Source organism: Lithobates pipiens, unplaced genomic scaffold (assembly GCF_037356315.1).
Source record: "Lithobates pipiens isolate NorthernLeopardFrog02 unplaced genomic scaffold, aLitPip1_a1.2 Scaffold_10, whole genome shotgun sequence".
Lineage (NCBI taxonomy): Eukaryota > Metazoa > Chordata > Amphibia > Anura > Ranidae > Lithobates > Lithobates pipiens.
The window spans coordinates 239,058,844-239,075,916 of record NW_027507686.1 but is presented as its reverse complement, the minus strand read 5'-3'; positions in this window follow the sequence as shown (position 1 = coordinate 239,075,916).

Sequence of the window (17,073 nt, the reverse complement as noted above, 5' to 3'; positions counted from 1 at the left end):
AGATGAGGAAGTCGCAATACTGGATGAATTCTCAGGGGGGGCTACTCTATCTGAGACAAGTGAACAACAGGAGTCTGAAGAGGAGTCAGAGGAGGATGGTGCCGGGGCGGATGAGGAGGAGCAAGAAGAGCATGCTTTAAACCTTTCTGGGACCCCTGTTGTTGTGCGTGGATGGGGAGAGGAGAATGAAGAGGACGACATTATCCTGGATGATGAGCAGGAGCCAGGCCACCACACGGCTTCCACTTTAGTGCAAATGGGAGCCTTCATGCTCCAGTGTTTTAATAGGGACCCCTGTATAAAAAGCATAAGGGTCAAGGACCAGTACTGGGTGGCAACGTACTTAGACCCCCGGTACAAACAAAAAATGGCGGAAATGTTACCGCCGTCGCAGAGGGCTGTCAGAATGCAGCACTTCCAGGCCTTGCTTCGAGAAATGCTGCATTCTGCTTTTGCGTGCGCTGGCAGAAGAGCAATTCCCACTCCCAGAGAAGGAGTTGCGGGTACCAATCCAACAGCGCCTGCAAGAAGAGGCTGGTTTGAAGATGTGTTGGTGACTTCGGATATGAGGTCATTCTTTCAGCCGACCCATCGACAGGTGTCATCCGGATCCAGCATCAGGGAACGCCTAGACCGTCAGGTGTCCGACTACATCGGGTTAACGGCCGATGTGGACGCTCTGAGGAGTGATGAACCCCTGGACTACTGGGTGGGCAGGCTTGACCTCTGGCCAGAGCTTGCCCAATTTGCAATGAACTGTTGGCTTGCCCCTCATCCAGTGTCCTGTCCGAAAGGCAGCGCAGCGTGACCAATAAGCGTACTCGCCTAGCTCACGACAGTGTTAACTACCTCACATTTCTAAAAATGAATGAAGCATGGATCTCGGAGGAATTCAACACATGTGACCAGTAGACCATGTATATGTCTATAAACAATTTTTTTAATCAAGCACACAGACCTTCTTTCTTCATTTGGCTCACTTCCTTGTCCAAAAAAAGCACACCGTACTATATGCCCGTACCCTCCTCTTTGAAGAGGTTGAGCGGTGTCATATTTCTACTGGGGCTGCTTATTATGAGGGGCTCCCACCATCCCTGTGCTGTGCTGACATCCTCCTGGGGCTGCTTACGGTGCAGGTGTCAGTGCTGTATATCACGGTGCTGATGTCAGTGCTCTCTATCACGGTGCTGCTGTCAGTGCTGTATATCACGGTGCTGGTGTCATTGCTGTATGTCACGCTGATGATGTCAGTGCTCTCTATCACGGTGCTGCTGTCAGTGCGTGCTGGTGTGAGTGCTTTATGTCACGCTGCTGATGTCAGTGCTCTCTATCACGGTGCTGTTGTCAGATGACTCTATCACAGTGCAGGTGTCATTGCTGTATGTCACGGTGCTGATGTCAGTGCTCTGTATCACGGTGCTGTTGTCAGATGACTCTATCACGGTGCAGGTGTCATTGCTGTATGTCACGCTGCTGGTGATCATCTCCTGCACCCTCTTCTTTGCCTACCCTGGTTCCTGACCTTCCCTCTCCTCCATTGCCTTCATGCGCTCCACAGTCCTGAATTGTCACAACAATTTCCCATATAAAAAAAGAATGCTTGTAGTTGTCGATCCCAGATTCACCTCATACATGTGTTATGTCATTGGCCATGTGGTGGGACTATGTTTGCACAGCTAATAATTATTTTGTGGCTGCAAATTTGACCTATAGGTTTGCGAAGTTCGCCTCCCATTGAAGTCAATGGGGCCCACCGCGAACGTTCTGGTTCGCGAACTATCGGCCGCGTTCGCGGTCCGCGTTCGCGAAACGTCCCGTCGGAAGTTCGTCCATCACTAGTCCTAGTATATGATAGCAGCAGCTTGGCATTGCATGCCATTGCTGAGCCTAACAAACAAAACCCATGTTTTTTCCTTCTAGTTAAAAGGGCAGGGCTGGAAGGGAGTATGTGTCTTTTAGACACGTCCTCTTCTATGACACTGCAGTGAGAGGCGTGCCTCCACTGCAGCATTGTTATTGGACAGCTGGGGCCAATGGTACTTTACCATTGGTCCAAGGCTCAAAGCTGTCCATTGAGCTCAGTGCTTCTGACAAGAAGTGAGGAGAGGCACTGTGATCTCATCCTCTCAGTCTGCTACAGAGTGTGCCAGCTTGTATTTAAACTGGCTCAGTATGTAGCTTCTGACAGACTGCGCAAGTAGCCCCGTATTCCTGGAACCATAGTTGATAGTAGGGGTGGACTGACAACTCATGGGGCCCCCGGGCAATAAGAGATTATGGGACCCCCGGGCAATAGAAGATTATGGGGCCCCTGGGCAATAGGAGACAATTATGGGGCCCCCAGGCAATAGGAAATTATGGGGCCCCCCAGGAAATAGGACAAATATGGGGCCCCCAGGCAATAGATTATGGGGCCACACAGTACACACACACATACAATATTCACACACAGACACACAATATACACACACAGTATACACATACACACAAAGGTACTGGAGAGGCGGGGCAGCTATAATCTTGGGATTTTTTTAAAAAACACAAATTTTTATATACTGTCCCTGTTTTTTTTGAGGCTGGCAAACCTGATGGGGTCCCTTAGTGGCATGGGACCCTCTGGCAGTGCCCGAGTGCCTGAATTGTCAGTCCACCCCTGGCTGATAGGTGACCAGTGGTGGGGTAGGACTTCAGCTACCTACCCCTCAAATTTGGGGTCTCGTGACCCCAGGTCACCGAGCTATGACCCTTGAAGCTGATCTTTGCCTCTCTGCCTTTCATTACTGCCCCTGTCCCTGAGCCAGTCATGCAGGCCCTCCACCTATTCTGCGCTTTCAGTTCCAGGCCTATTACTGTATGTAACTTTCTGTATCTCTCAATGGTCGAGAAATAGAAGTTCCTTCTGAAATGACATTAACACTTGAGAGCTTATTTGATATTTTAGTGATTACATTTTTATATACTTTAGGCATTAATCATTACATGTACAAAACAACTCTTCCATCGCTGACTTTTTGCTATATTGGCAGTTGGCAGGGTTGCAAATCTGTTGAATGTACATAATAACGATAATAATGATTTCTGCGCCTCTTGCACCACACTCAGATAGTCCAGTTGACATTCCTCATGAAGGGTACACGCTTAATTAAATCTATCGGTTGATAAATTTGCTTGGCACTCCAGACACAGCATGGCTCGTTGACTGGAGAAGTGAAAATTGTCAGAGAAGGTCTCTGAGCTCATGGATCAATTTCTGCCGCTTTTCACCAGCAGATAGAGATGATATTTTGTGGATGTAAATATGGTGAGGAATGAAGGACTCCTGGGAACTGACCTATACAGCTCATTCATCATTTTCTTTCCTCGTTCCCCCTCTTCTGCGCTTGACCAAGCCTTGTTTTCTTACCCAGAAGCCTCTGGGCTCTGTGCGATGTCAAGGCAAATAACTTGTTGATTGCTCGAATCCTAGAGATGATTGATCTTTTAAACATCCACCTTGAACACGATCCAGTTAATCTGCACTGAAACTGAGCGCTAGTCGTTGATAAGATTGCCTTTCGCTAAAGAGGAAAAAAAGCAGACATATTAACCTATGAGGCTGGATTAGGGAGCTTAGACTTGATATCACATGATCACATGCTAAAAATTTATTTAGAACCCCCAAACAATATATATATATATATATATATATATATATATATATATATATATATATATATTTACACATAAATATATCTATATATACACATAGATATATCTATATATATATATATATACACATATGTAGCGGATGACATTTTGGACAAAGTGTCATACGCATGTAAATTTAGTTTTTGTCTCAGAACAGTAGGGGTTTTGAGGGTTAATTACATAGGTTGGCCTTGACATCAGTCTGGCTGGGCTGTGTTAGAAGTTCTGCCTGGTCATGTGAACAGTGAGGTGCACATGACAGGCCAGAACCAGGCCTGGTTGGATGTTTTGAGTATCAACTTTATTGGAACCAATCAGTGGGAGTGCCGGGCCCCACTGGGGAGTCTGTGAAGGGGTACTTAAGATGTGTGGGTCACGTGGTGAGGGGAGAGGAGTTCGCGAGGCCTGTGTGGTCTGATCTTGTTCCAGGACCGGGGTAGCCCCGTGAGGGGTCCCGGTCACGGGATGTTTCGACATCCCGTAACATGTTCCTGATAGAGACCCCTAATAGACCCGTCTGGTCTGGGGTAGGGATCTGTCTGTTCCCAAGTCTCGGAACCGGCTGGTCCGAGGCGCAGTAACTGAGGGAGTATTTAAGGTGTCCGGGTGTGCTCTCGGCTTGGAGAGGCACCACAGCTCGTGGAAGTGACCGGGGGAGGACTCTTCAGAGGAGGGCCGACAAGTGGCATCCTGAGAAGTGCCTGGTTACTGAGTTGGGAAGGACATTGATGAAGCCACGCTTATTAAGTACTACTAAGGAGACAGAAGAGGAAAAAGGTTCCTGTTCACCCTTAGCTACAACTTGTACAAGTTCATTGGATTGTTTCAAGTTTTGAGTCAACGTGCTGACTGCCATGATCTCTGGCTAGAGGTCTGTTCAGCCTTGAAGTACCCAGCTGCGAGTGGCTACTCTCTGGGTGGAATTAGAGACTTTGTTAGATCTGCAGTTCAAGGTGCCTGAGTTCTTCACCTGTGCCCTTTGTTCCCACGATAGACTGTGTTATTGGATGTTATCACTGCAAAATAAAACCTTTCAAAAGCACTTTATTTGTGTCAGCGTTCAAGTTGTTGGGTATCAACCCTGGGAACCCCTAAACGTGGAAGAAAAAGCCAAGCGGAGGTAACCGGTAAGCCCAGTAAGAATAAGGCCGCCCTACAAATGGTTATGGCCGCTACACATAACATAAGAAAATGTGGAAACAAATCCAGACAAATCACATTGTCTGCACAACTTGCACAATTGGTGGCGTTTTTGCCCCACTGTATAAATATATATAAAGAGAGAGAGAGAGAGAGGGAGAGATAGATCGATAGATAGATATCTATACAGATAGATAGATAGATAGATAGATAGATAGACATACCTAGATCTATCTATCTATCTATCTATCTATCTATCTATCTATCTATCTATCTATCTATCTATCTATCTATCTATCTATCTATCTATCTATCTATCTCTCCTCTCTTTATATATATAGAGTGTATATATATATATACAGTGGGGCAAAAACGCCACCAATTGTGCAAGTTGTGCAGACAATGTGATTTGTCTGGATTTGTTTCCACATTTTGTCTCTCATAGTTGAGGTATACCTATTATGACAATTACAGGCCTCTCTCATCTTTTTAAGTGGGAGAACTTGCACAATTGGTGGCTGACTAAATACTTTTTTGTCCCACTATATATAGATATATATATCTCTATCTATCTATCTATCTATCTATCTATCTATCTATCTATCTATCTATCTATCTATCTATATATATATATATATATATACATATCTATATCTATATAGAGATATATATATTAGCAGAAACCCTAGAGAATAAAATGGTGGTTGTTGCCATATTTTATGTCACAGTGTATTTGCACAGCGGTCTTTCAAACGCAAGTTTTTGGGCAAAAATGAATTTTAGTGAATTTAAAGAAAAAAGTAAAGTTAGCCCAATTTTTTGTATGATGTGAAAATTTTTTTTTACGCCAAGTAACTAGATACCTAACATGTCACGCTTTAAAAGTGTGCACACTTGTGGAATGGCGACAAAATACGGTACTTAAAAATCTCCATAGGCGACATTTTAAAATTGTTTACAAGTTACCTGTTTAGAGTTACAAAGTATTGTGCTAGAATTATTGCTCTCACTCTGACGATCACGGCAATACCTCGCATGAGTGGTTTGAACACCATTTACATATGTGGGCGCGACTTATGTATGCACATAAGCTCGGAGGGACGCTTTTTTTTTCTTATTTATTTTACTTTTCCTTTTTACACTGTCCCTTTAATTTATTTATTTTCAATCACTTTTATTCCTATTATAAGGAATGCAAACATCCCTTGTAATAAAAATAAGCATGACAGATCCTTTTTATTATACCTCCTGAAGAAGACACACATTAGCTGAATGTTGAAATACGTTGGGGTTCATTTCTCATGAATTTAGGTTTGTGTATGCCTTTTATATAGGTTTATACAAGATGCAGTGCTTATTTAAAAAAAAAAAAGGTCCATGCAGAAAAAATCCACAATTTCTAGGGAGCACCCAGAGTGTATAACAGAAGTAAATCTGCAGGTGAGATGACGATCCTCAACCAACACCACAGAAAACCGGACCTCTTACCCTTAGAAGTGGACCAGTAGATTATAGGTGGTCTAACAACGCTCAAACACCCGTCAGGCTTGTTCTTGTTCACCATAGACTGCAGAAAAGGTTAATACCATGTACACACGAGCGGAATGTCAGACAGAAAAAGTCAGACGGAAGCTTTTCATCGTATATTCCGATCGTGTGTATGCCTCATCGGATTTTTTTTCTCAAAAATTCTGACACTCCTAGAAATAGAACATGTTCTAAATATTTCCGACAGAACCAATTCCTATCGGGGGAAAAATTTTCGTCTGCTGTTCCGACGGACACAAAACGATGCATGCTCTGAAGCAAGTACGAGACGGAAGCTATTGGCTACTGGCTATTGAGCTTCCTTTTTCTAGTCCCGTCGTACGTGCTGATCATACTTTGGTGTGATCGTGTGTACGCAAGACAGTTTCAGCGGAATTCCATTGGAACTCCGTCAGAAAAACCTTCAGAGTTTATTCCGACGTGAAAACCGGTCGTGTGTACGGGGCATTAGGCTTTAAATCTTGTTGTCCCCTCTGAGAGTGTCTCTTCACAGGTTAGATTCTCATATAGATGTGCCAAAATGAGAACAATGACTGCTTCATAGTGTAGGATGTAAAAGGACTCAGGTATTTATTAAAACATATCCAATATACTCACACATTAGCAGCAAAAATCGAGCATTTCAACACAATTCCCTGATAGTTTCCAACCAACAAGATGGCCGTGGTCCACGTGTGCAGCGACATCATGTGTCCAGAGTCCACCCAACACGTTTGGTCGTATCAGACATCATCAGGGGTTCTTTTTGTGCTGTGTATGGTGAACACAAACAAGCCTGATGGGTGTTTGAGCGTTGTCTGGTCACCTATAATCTAGTGGTCCACTTCTGAGGGTAAGAGGCCCGGTTTTCTGTGGTATTGGTTGAGGGTCGTCATCTCACCTGCAGATTTACTTCTGTTATACTCTCTGGGTGCTCCCTAGAAATTGTGGACTCTTTTTGCATGGAATTTTTTAATAAGCGCTACATCTTTCATAGATGTTTTGATTATTGTTACCCACAATTTATGCTAGCTGCTGTTCTTTGTAATAACCCAAGCACAGGAAAGTTTTCTATTTACACTTTTATATGGATTGATGAATGTGACTAATACTATATTGACATTTTGAGTTTCTTTTACATTTTGAGTTTCTTTTAAATAATCATTGGGACCACTGTTTTTTATGATTTTTTTTTGTAGTGATAAAATTTCAAATGGTTTTATGAATATAGTTATCATTCTCTGAACGGTGCCTTAAAAATCCTATCCATTATTTCCCTTCTTTTCTTAAGTGATTGACAGCCTATACATCATGTGCATGTTTCTCTATGAAGCTGTAAGGAAGGGAGTTTTGTCCATCCCCTCCACTCAGGTCTCAGATTACACTCAGCTCACTGCTCTATCCTGTGCAGTGTTTGACACCAGCTTCCTGCCCCCTGCCTTCAGAAGCTAAGAAATACTGTATAAATTCTGGAATTTGAGGGGGTATATAGGAGAAATGGTTACAGATAAACAGTACAACTTATATAGGAGGATTTGCTTCACCTCTGTGTATCGCCTGAGGCCAGTGACTTCAGTGGGTATATTAAAAGGTTTACAACCACTTATATTAAACCCTCGTTTTTAAAAGCGAGTTACCCATTTTCATGCATTTACTATCTTTAATATTAGTACTGCAGGGTGTTCCATTACTTGTTTTCCTTAGCAGTGGGCATTTTACAATCCTCTGGGCTACAGTCATCCCCTGGACCCTTGGACATGCCCAGTGGATATAAAATCCTGCTCTTTCTGCGCTCCGATGCTCGGAGCAACCATGCCTGATAAAACAATAGTGGTTGTGCATGACCACTGCCACTAGGATCTGGACCTTTAACATTGTATCTGATACGTGGACGCAAGATCACACAGCTTCCCTGTCAGGGCCCTAGCCACATAGGACCCCCAGTCCCCAAACTACCCACCATAATTAAAGGTCCCCCTCCCACACCATTACACAGGACTCCCTCCCCATACTACGCCCATCACTACACAGGTCCCCTCCCCCATACTACCCCCATCATTACACAGCCCCCCCCCATACTAACATACTACATTGTCACTCATTAACCATCAGCACACTGCTGTTTCTGCAGAAAGAAGGGGTATTGCTGAGGGTAGAGAAACGGGGGGAGGGCTATTGGGGATGGAGAAGCAGGGATTGGGGTTATTGTTGGGGGTGGAGAGGCAGGAAGAGGGGTTGTTGCTAAGGGTGGAGAAGCAGGAAGGGTGTTATTATTGAGGGTGGAGAAGAGGGGGGGGGGTAATTTATTGAGGGGGGTATAGCGGGGGGTTATTGTTTAGGGTGGAGAAGCAGGGAGGGGGGGTTATTATTGAGAGTGGAGAAGCGGGGAGGGGGGTTATTTCTGATGGTGGGGAAGTGGGGAGGGGGGTTATTGCTGAGGGTGGAGAAGCTGGGATGGGGGTTATTGTTGAGGATGGAGAAGCAGGGGGGGTTATTGTTGAGCCCACAGCTTTCAATCACTGTCCTGCACTACAACACCCAGCAGCCCTGCCATCCCCCCTCCAAGAAGTTCTGCAGCTGTAGCCAATCACTGCACTGCACTCCCCCAAGAAGTTCTGCATCAGCTGAGACTCCCTGAAAAGTTATCAGAGGTGGTGGGAGGGGGAGCCCATCTCAGGACTGCACACAGTGTCCCCAAGGGAGACAGTATACTCACTGTGCAGAGCGATGTAGTCTGGCAGCCCACAGAGGAGGGATTGGAGTGGCGGAATGCAGCATGTCACAGGGGAGGAGACTCAGTCCACTCAGACTGAGATTAGGCCAGTAGAAGAGACACCACGGGGACGTGACTTCACTAAACCCGTGCCAAGCTACATAGAAAGGAGGAGAAAACAAATGCACTTGACTTATCAGCATTTGGGCCCTCCAACAATGAATGGGCCCTGGGTAGATGCCCCATTTGCCCTGTCTTAAAGACGGCCCTGTTCCCTGTAAGCCCAGTGGGGTGAAATTACCTTCAACCCTCTGAACCTCCAGACCAAAGACTACTCCAGCCTTACCTGTAGTGGACTGCCTCTTAACTCACTTTCCTCATTGGTGGACATGACATGATCCCCTGAACTCTTGGACACACCCAGGAGATATAAATACATGGTCTTCCTGCCCGCTAGTGCTCAGATGGACCATGCCTGATAATGCCTGATGGAACATGAGTGACTGGGAAGTGCAACTGCCACCAGGCACTTTGAATGCAGCATGAGCATACAGCTTATTTATAAGCCCAGTTGGTTGGAATATCCTAATTAATCAGCTGGCGTTCCCCTTTAAACACTCATTGCTACTTGCGTATATACTCCTATTCTACCTACACTATATTGTCAAAAGTATTTGGATGCCTGCCTTTATGCACACATGAATTTTAATGGCATCCCAGTCTTAGTCCGTAGGGTTCAGTATTGAGTTGGCCCACCCTTTGCATCTATAACAGCTTCAACTCTTCTGGGAAGGCTGTCCGTATGTTTTTAGAGTGTATCTATGGGAATGTTTTGACTATTCTTCCAGAGCATTTGTGAGGTCAGGCACTGATGTGGACAAGAAGGCCTGGCTAGCAGTCTCCGCTCTAATTCTTCCCAAAGGTGTTCTATTGGGTTGAGGTTAGGACTTTGTGCAGGCCAGTGAAGTTCCACCACCCCAAACTCATTCATTTATCTCTTTATGGACCTTGCTTTGTGCATGGTTCCAAATCATTTGGTGGAGGGGGGATTATGGTGTGGGGTTGTTTTACAGCGGTTGGGCTTGACCACTTAGTTCCAGTGAAGAGAAAAGGTGTGATATCAAAATATCAAAACATTTTGGACAATTTCATGCGCCCAACTTTGTGGGAACAGTTTGGGGATGGCCCCTTCTTGTTCAACATGACTACGCATTGGTGCACAAAGCAAGGTCCAAATAGACATGGATGAGCAAGCTTGGAGTGAAGGAATCTAACTGGCCTGTACAGAGTCCTGTGCTCAACCCAATAGAACACCTTTGGAATGACTTAGAGCGGAGACTGCGAGCCAGACCTTCTTGTCCGACATCAGTGCCTGACCTCACAAATGCGCTTCTGGAAGAATGCTCAAACATTCCCATAGACACACTCCTAAACCTTTAGGACAGCCTTCCCAGAAGAGTTGAAGTCGTTATAGCTGCAAAGGGTGGGCCAACTCAATATTGAACCCTACGGACTAAGGCTGGGATACCATTTCATTCCATTCCAAGTTCACGTGCGTGTAAAGGTAGGCGTCCCAATATTTTTGAAAATGTAGTGTAATAATAACTCAGCAGGTTGGAGCGATTAGGAGCATCATTATGATCTTGCCGTTAAAGCTGAATTAATTTTGATTTCTCTTCATCAGGTCATTGCCAATAAGCTTCCTTTTATTCCAGTTGCTATGAGAGCTAAGTAAGTCAAGATGGTGAAACTGTCACTTCGGAGCAGCCAGCAAATGAATGATCCTTGCCCAGAGACATTAGGTAAACACAATCACAGATATGTTTGCACATCTTAAAAAACGAGCCGATGCTTAATATGATTCATTGGGAGCAGATAGGGCTGCAGCTCTTCTGTAATAACAAAGCTGTTTGTCTCGGAAAGTATCTTGTTATTGATAATCAATAACAAAGCAGAGATGAGTGATGACTTTGCTCTGCTTCGGAGTTTGTTCTCTTAGTATTTTACTTGACATGAGAAATACCAGCTTTGCAGGAAATTCAGGGCCTGTGCCAAGAGAGGAAAACTGGCAAAAAGGGCATTTAAGGGTTTGTGAGTGAAAAAACATAAACCTTAAAGATCAGATGGAAGAAAAACTAAGACAAGGGCATTCCCATCCTGCTTACATACCATTGGCTGGCCTATGTGTCACTCAAGGCTGAACATTGTGTGCCCTACCCATTTTACCCTGTGATTTAGTATGATTATGTTATAGTAGGTAGTAGACCCGTCTGAAAATAACTCCATTGAATAAAATGAACCTTTCAGGATTAAATTTGCCATCATTTGAAGGCACATGCTTTATATATTTATAATATAACCTTCAGCCACATGAACCTCCAGACCAGTGGTCTCCGAACAACGGTCCAGGGCCAGATATATCCCTTTGCTTGCTTTTATCTGGCCCTTGGGGCACTATTTCATCCACTGATACCAACAATCGGGCTTAATTTTGTCCCCACTGACACCAGCGAAAAGTCAGAATCCCCCCCCCAATGACACCAGTATTTTAGCATGTATTTCTTAAATAAATAGTGTTACGCTATTGTGGTTTTCTCTTATGGTCTGGTAACTGAGCATGAAGGTTAGAAGGAGTGGTGTGGAGGTTCTCAATATATCAAGCAGGAGAATTCTGGGAGGAAGGAGAGCTCTTAAAGCGCTACTGACTTACTTATTGAAAATAAGGGTCATTAAAGTCCAGGGGCATAGATAAAGAGGGGGGTCAGGGGGGTTCAAGCCCACTTCAGAAAGTTCTGTCCAAGTGTCAAGTGCAGGATATAAAAAAATCGTAAAAAATCGGATCACGTTCAAGACCCTTTGCCTCACCCACAAATGCGTGCATAGAGAAGCTCCGCAATACCTAATGGAGAAAATAAATCATTACACACCAAACCGCAGTCTTCGATCAGCCAACAAAAACCTCCTCCTCGTGCCCAAAGCCCGGTATAAATCCAAGGGGGATCGGAGATTCGCTGTCCAAGGGCCTCGGCTATGCAATGCTCTACCAATCAACATCCGCCTGGAAGAAAATCCCCTGGCTTTTAGGAAAAAAACTCAAGATCTTCCTCTTTTAGCAGATGATCAAAGCTCGCCACAGCGCCTAGAGGCGATTTAGTTCACATTGTGCGCTATACAAGTATTTCATTCATTCATTCATTCATTCATATATTTAAAATGATATTATATTAAATTGAGCACACTGCCGCTACACAGCCACCTCCCACCCGCCGCTGTCAGATCTAGTAGTTGGTTGCAAGGACCGCCCAGTGTCCCAGCAACCAACCAAGTCCTTGCTCCACCCCTAGCTACAGAGGAGGAGGAAGGAACTTCCTTGTACAGGCCTGCTCCCAGTGACCTGCCTCCCAGGTTTCACTTTTTGCTGCACTGAGAAACAAACAGCGTACTCTGCTGCAAGGGGGTAAGTAGCTTAGGGAGACCTTGCTTTAATGTTGGGGAGGTGACTCTGGGGACTCTGATGTAAGTAGAGGAACTATGGGGACCCTGATGTAAGGAAGAAGGCTCTAGGGGACTGTGATGTAATTTGGGGGTGACTCTGGGGATCTTAATGTAAGGAAGAGGGCTCTGCAAACCTTGATGTAAGGGGGTAGTAAGGGGGATCCGCAAGCATTTTGAGTTGGATGTGGAGCACAGTTGTGGATGAAGAAACATGTTTTTTGCGGAAAGCACTTTATTCAGCATTTGCAAAAAGTGAGGACAGTTTGTATTGTTAACAGCAGGATATGTTAGGGCTGTTACTGAGTAAAATTTTCGTGTTCGATTCATCAATTTTATTTTAAATCGATTAATCGACTAATTTCAATTAATTATAACGCACATACAGATCCAACTACTTTTAGCTGATCTCCTTGCATTGCAACTCTGCATTAGTCAGTGGTAAATGTAGTATACACTATATACAATCACTAGTTAGTTTCCACAATCCATGACTTAACTTCACAGTTCACACAAATACTAGGGCTGGGAAAATTAAAGATTAATTCCTTGATTAATCATTAATTTTTTTGATCAATCAAAATTCTTTTGATCGGTACTCACCTCTCCACCGGCTTCTGGGTCTTCAGGGAGTTCCGTCGGAGATCCGGTGACTCCTCTCCCCTTCCCCAAGTGCCTCCGTCAGCTATGAAGGGAAGGGGGGATGAGTCCTGTGACGTCGATGTCTGTGATGTCATCGGACAGCCTGGACAGTGATGGTAAATATGGATGTGGTTAACTGGGATCATTCAGTGAGCTAAGTGTAGGCAAATTTGATAACATCCGTTTTTAACATTGTTGTAAAAAACAAAACAAAATGTAGACACTCTGGTATGTCTTCGTGACTGGCTAAAGTGATGCCTACTTGCCTACTATAAAGTGACTTACAGTCAATATACTAGATAAGTTTTATAATTAAAGTCAAACTAACATTCTATGTTTTTCTTAAAGTTTAATAAAAAAAAATTACTTAGGTCAGTGCTACAGTTTTTAAAACGTATTTGTGTGAACTGTGAAGTTAAGTCATGGATGTGTGTTATAATGAATTGAAATTAGTTGATTAATCGATTTAAAAAAAAATCGATTAATCGAACATGAAAATTTTAATCAGTAACAGTCCTAACAAATACGTTTTAAATTCAAACTGTAGCACTGATGTAAGTTTTTTTTTTTAATAAAACTTTAAGAAAAACATAGAAAGTTAGTTTAACTTTAATTATAAAACTTATATAGTATATTGACTGTAAGTCACTTTATAGTAGGAAAGTAGGCATCACTTTACCCAGTCGCGCAGACATACCAGAGTGTCTACATTTTGTTGTATTTTTTTTTACAACAATGTTAAAAACGGAGGTTATCAAATTTGCCTACACTTAGCTCACTGAATGATCCCAGTTAACCACATCCATATTTACCATCACTGTGCAGGCTGTCTGGTGACATCACTGACATCAACGTCACCGGACTCCTCCCGCCTTCCCTTCGTTAGCAGACGGTGGCACTTGGGGAGGGGGGGGGGGAATCCTCCCGCCTTCCCTTCATTAGCAGACAGAGGCACTTGGGGAAGGGGGGAGGAGTCCGGTGACGTTTATGTCCGTGACGTCACCGGATCTCTGACGGAACTCCCTGAAGACCAGGAAGCCGGAGGAGAGGTGAGTACCGATCAAAAGAATTTTGATTGATCAAAAAAATGAACGATTAATCGAGGAATGAATTTTTCCAGCCCTACTTTATGTACATTTAAAAATTTTACTTTAGCTGGACCCATAATCAGTGACAAGATGTGAACTGTTTGTGCAATATACAAATTGTACTAGAATAGCACTTTATTAATTGTGAGCACTTTATTGTATTGGATTGCAGCAGACTAGCACTTAATTATCTGTGATAGGTTCATAGTGGGAGCACTTAATTGTAATTGCATTTATTATTTCATGTATGTTTGTTATAGTGCTGCACCTCTTATACAGTATGTATAATTGCTCGAAGAGACAACACCAGATAAGAGAGCAGTGACCGGGCAGATCAGCTGTCATGAATACTGCCTTTCCAGTGGGGTGGCCCCGGTGGCATTACCTTCAGCTACATGAACCTCCAGACCAAAGACTTCACCAACGTTGCTTTTGCGGGGCCAGTCTGGGGATACCTATGGCCAGATTGTAGTTTCATTCCCGGGTTCCACAAACAGACCTCTTTGTTTCTGTGTTAGGGTGAGTCCCCGCTCCCGGAGGCAGCAACAAAAATGTAAAGTCACCATCATATGTACATTACCAAGCCACGACACTTCACCCACTTCCAGATATCCTATCATCGTTTGCCTTGCATTACTAGTTGACGAGACACAAACCTAATGCCCCGTACACACGAGAGGACTTAATTCCGAAGGAGTTCCCAACGGAGTTCCGCCGGAGTTCCGCCGGAGTTCCGACAGAGTTCCGACGCAACGGACTTGCCTACACACGATCACACTAAAGTCCGCCCGTCTGGTCCGCTGTGACGTACACCAGGTCCGACGAGACTATAAAACAGAAGTTCAATACCAAGTGCGCCACCCTTTGGGCTCCTTCTGCTAATTTCGTGTTTATCTCGTGTTAGTAGAAGTTTGGTGAGAGACGATTCGCGTTTTTCAGACTCGTATTTTTCAGAACGTTTTTCACTGCTTTTCAGTTTGTGCTTGTGAGGTTTGTATCTGTTTTTTAGTGCGTGTAGTCAGTTCGTCTCTGTATTTTGCAGTGCGATCTAACTGCGCTCGCTGACTTTCAGGTCGCTCTTCACAGGCCTTGCTGTTCTTCAGTGACGTCTGTTAAGTTCGCTCTGACAATCCGACCGTTTTGAAGCCATGTTGCGTGTACGTACTCGTCGTCGAGTTCGTGCTTTGCTTGCGCTTGGTGTTGTAGTTCATTCTGCAACCCAAGAACAGTCCTTGGACGGGGTGTTGAGGAGTTCATGGACGAAGAATTGGTTGCTCCAGCGTGACCAGTTCTCGCACATGCCTTTGCTTCGTGAGATCCGGGAGAATAATCCTGATGATTTCAGGAATTATCTCCGGATGACGGACCCCGTTTTTCACCGTCTGCTGGCTTTGCTGACCCCTTATATCAGCAGGCAGGATACCTGCATGCGGCAAGCCATCACTCCGGAGCAGAGGCTCGTCGCCACGTTGCGCTACTTGGCGACAGGGAGAAGCCTTCAGGACTTGAAGTTCTCGACAGGCATCTCCCCCCAGGCTCTGGGGATCATTATCCCAGAGACCTGTTCTGCCATTATACAGGTCCTGCAGGAGGACTATATTAAGGTAAGATTTTAGCATTTAACATCACATTTTATTGTCTTTAATGTTTGCTAATGCCTTGTATTTCTTTCCTCAATCTCTAATTACCATGATTGCAATATGCTGTGAATGTCCCCTTTGTCCTCATGCATGCTGCAATCTTTTAATGCTCCTTTTTTCTTTTTCATGCATATTTGCCTTCATTAAACCTCACCAACATGCTATGGTAGGCCCATATCCACCTAGTCTAGTCACTTAAAATGTCTTTTGTCAGCTCCATTCTATTGCTTTATCCTAAAACCAAACATTTTAAAGCTTATTCCAAATGGTCTGTGTCCCCTTAACTGAATCCCCCCCCCCCCCCCCCTTAATAGTATCCCAAATGGTCTGTGTGTCCTTTAACTGGATCCCCCCCACACACACTTAATATAATTCCAACGAGTCTGTGTGTCCTTAAATTAATGTTGAATTATATATTGTATTTTTAACACACTTCAACCCTGGAATGATTTTCCCCCCCTTCCTGACCTTCATCACTTTTTTGGGTGATTTGGCAGTGCGTTGTTTGAATTGACAATTGTGCGTCCTTGTAACATGGCTCCTCCTAGTAAATTATCTTCATTTTATTAGCACAAAGCGATTTTGTATTTGGTTGTCTTTGATCACCTCTGCTTTTTTAGTTTTGGTGATTAACCACCAACAAACCCAAAATGCATTTTTCTAAATATGCTTTTTTTTCTCTCTTTTCGCTCTAAAGAAAGATAGTCACAAAAATATATCACCATGATTTTTTGGGACCTCATTTGATGCTGATACGTAGTCTTTTAGTAAACAAAAATGTGTTAAAATGAATCACAATTTAAGCGTTTCTTGATTGTTTTTTTTTAAAGTTCTATCGTTTAGTAAATATGGTCTATTTTGCTGGCATTTTTAAAATCTTGCCATTTTTGAAACTAGTAATGGCGTTGCTAACCGTTTTTTTTTATTTTTTTTTATTTTTTTTTCTGGTGACTGCCACATTATGGCGGACACATTGGCCAATTTCCATACATTTTTGTGACCATTGTCATTAATACAGTGATCAATGCTGTCCAAAATTGTCTTGATTACTGTAAAAATGTCACATGCAGTGAAGGTGTTTTATTAAGCACAAGGGGGCCAAGGAATGGTTTAAAGTGTGTTCTGGGTGAGTGTTTTTCTTAAC